The sequence below is a fragment of the Euprymna scolopes genome, chromosome 1 (assembly GCF_053919585.1).
Source record: "Euprymna scolopes isolate OS-2025 chromosome 1, ASM5391958v1, whole genome shotgun sequence".
In the NCBI taxonomy this organism is placed as follows: Eukaryota; Metazoa; Mollusca; class Cephalopoda; order Sepiida; family Sepiolidae; genus Euprymna; species Euprymna scolopes.
Window position 1 is genome coordinate 146,663,447 of NC_136482.1, and position 3,454 is coordinate 146,666,900.

Sequence of the window (3,454 nt, forward strand, 5' to 3'; positions counted from 1 at the left end):
TATATATATATATATATATATATATATATATATATATATATACAAAATTATCATATTTCATAATTGAGCATTAATATACCGTGTAAGCAAAATCAAGACTTCAAAAAAGTGTTGATGGCAACAAAAGTGTATTTCATTTTACGTTACAATTGTTTCCATGTCCAGTCGACAATTTCAAACATTATATCGTTTGAAAATTTTCAAAAACCAGCATTTCTTCAGACTTTAGAATAAAAACACTTTTGACAATACAGCATTTTTGAAGAGAAAGAAAGAGAAAGAAGAGAGAAAAAGCATGTGAGAAACATTTACCTTTGCGGTAACTACGGAAAAGCCCATTCAAATATTAATATATCACCTCATTTTCGTATCCTTATTTAATAACAGATGAGAACTTTCTACAGAAAACTCTTAGCAATTTTTTTTTTTTTTTTTTTAATTACATTTTCACCCCAAATAAGGCACATTGCCACTTTAATGTAGGGGGCTACTATCAGGGGAAACATCTACTGGGGTACTATGTAGGGATTAGGGCAGCGAGATGTTGGTTCACGTTGCACTTGAACTTATGCATGTCAGTACAGTTGGGGAAGCAGTGACCTGGAATGGAATTCCAAAGTCTAGCAGTTCTGGGGAAGAAACTACTGGAGTAGAAAGATCTTTTACATCTAGGGATCTCTACAGTGTGGGGGTGGGATTCTGCAGCTTGTCGGGTCTGTCGAGGGTGTTCACGTCGTGGGGGCACAAGTGCTTGCAGTTCTTCAGAGCATTCACCATTATAATACTTGTAGAACAGGCAGAGGGATGCAACGTTTCGACGATGGGACAGAGGCTGAAGTTTTGATGCCAGTTTAGGGCCTATCAGATTTGCGACTCTCTTTTGAACCCTGTCAAGGAGCGAGAGACTAGTAGCCGATGCACCAGCCCAAATATGACAGCAATACTCCATACATGGGCGAATAGTGGCCTTATAGAGATACAGGATACTTTCGGGTGTCAGAAGTTTTCTAGCACGGTAGAGAGAGCCCACCTTCCTCGCAGCGGCCCTGGCAATGCCCTCGATGTAATTGTTCCAGCTCATGTTTCCTGTGAACGTTAGGCCAAGGAGCTTGAAAGACGTACTCTCAGCTAAAGAGTTGTTGGCCATTGCCACAGGTGGTAGAGAAGGTTTCTTGTAATTATTGAATGAAACCAGTTTTGTCTTGGTGGCATTGAACGTTACCATCCATTTCTGTCCCCATTCCACTACTGATTTGAGGTCATCCTCTAGTGTTTCTGCCATTACTTTAGATATATGTTCATTTGTTTCCCTGTCGTGCCTGCTATAGAGTGTGGTGTCATCAGCATATATACCCATCTCAGAGGCAATTTTGTCGGGGAGGTCATTTATGAATATCAGGAACAGCAGAGGACCAAGGATAGATCCCTGGGGCACTCCCGCATTTATATTATATTGTTTAGACGTACGACCGTCGAGGACAACCTGGACTTTTCTCTTATCTAAGAAGGATTTAATTATGTTAAGTATTCTACCAGTGATACCGTAAGATCTAATCTTCCTGAGGAGACCCTCATGCCATACCCTGTCAAAAGCCTTAGATATATCTAGAGCTACCGCTCTGCCCTCTCCCGCTTTGTCCAGTGAATTGTATATGCGTTCAGAGATTACAGTGAGAATGTCTGCCGTGGAACGGGCTTGTCTAAATCCATACTGATGGTCGGTCAGAAGTTTAGCATCTGTAAGGTGCTGGACTAGAGCATGGTTAATTAAGGTCTCAAATATTTTGGCAAAAAGTGGGAGGAGGCTAATAGGGCGATAATTTAATGGGTCAGTTCTTTCGCCAGAATTCTTGAATACTGGTACCACAGAAGCAGTTTTCCAACAGCTCGGAAAGCAAGATTAAGGCATTTGTTGTAGAGTTTGGAGAGAACTGGAGCTACTTCGGCTGAGCACTTTTTTAATAGCACAGGTGGGATGAGGTCGGGTCCACATGCTTTGGAAGTGTCAAGGTTTTTTATGATAGCATGCACCTAAGCAGGGGTGATTTCCAGATCGTCTAGCGTGGCGTCTGTCCGCATAGGAAAGTCAGGTAGGGGATGGTTTAGAGGGTCCAGTGTAGAGTTGGAGGCAAACCGACTGGCAAGCATGTAAGCCTACTCGGTTGCTGAGCAAAGAACCTCGTGATTGTTCCCATTCGTTGAGTTCCTAAATTAGATTTCGCTGTTTATTTATTTCCCATAATTAATTTTTTATAAAAAGAATTTTTAAAATTTTTATTTCTATATTTATAATATGGCCGTAACAACCTTGCATTAACGTTACGGTTAATTTTAGTTTCGTTTTAGTGCAAGTACTGTTTACAGATTATCGTTATTTTAGTACCTATGTAAGACCATTTTAGGTTTAATGTTTAATTGAATATGAGAATAAAGAAAAAGACTGCATTATATATATAAATCCTTGTAGAACATTTCGAGTAGGGGATTCTAATCTATTTGTTATTATTTAATGTTTTAAAATTCATTGTCATTCTAATTAAATATGTTTTCATATCGTTACTAATAACAATTTCGAAGGGAGTTAATCCAATTATGTTGTTAATTGTTAATAGTTAATTCTGTTGGAAAAGAGGTCGATTTTATTTCCTATGACAGCTAAAGGGAGATAATTCAGTTAGATAATTAGTTAGTTAATTTGATGTTTTTGATCTATTGATTACTAGAAAGCGTCTATGATTTAATAATTAATTTAATCAGACAGATCCAGAACGTGCTACGATAACTTATTTTACATATTAAAGATATAAATTATGTTTTTAATCTTAAAAATTGGTTATTACCCATGGGTTTAACCCATATCTGTTATTAATCATTTATGCTGCTCATGTCTTCAAAGCCAAAGTTTTAATTCATTTAGAATAATAGAAACTATATTTGCATGTTAGATTTGGATCCTTCATTTAGATTATAACATTCCTAGCTATTTACCTCTACATTAAAATTTAATCCTAACATCCGATCATCCTTATTGTTGTGTTTCTCACCTATTTTTTACGTTAAGGGAATTTTTCCTTTTTCTTTCTCTTTCTTTCTCTTCAAAAATGCTCTATTGTCAAAAGTGTTTTTATTCATAAAGTCTGAAGAAATGCTGGTTTTTGAAAATTTTCAAACGATATAATGTTTGAAATTGTCGACTGGACATGGAAACAATTGTAACGTAAAATGAAATACACTTTTTGTTGCCATCAACATCTCTTTTGAAGTCTTGATTTTGCTTACACAGTATATATATATATATATGTGTGTGTGTGTGTGTGTGTGTGTGTGTGTGTGTGTGTGTGTGTGTGTGTGTGTGTGTGTGTGTGTGCGCACGCGCGTGTGTGTGTGTGTATTAGTTGAACACATCGAAACCCGGGATTCAGATTACAAATCTCTTGACACCTCGACACACTTA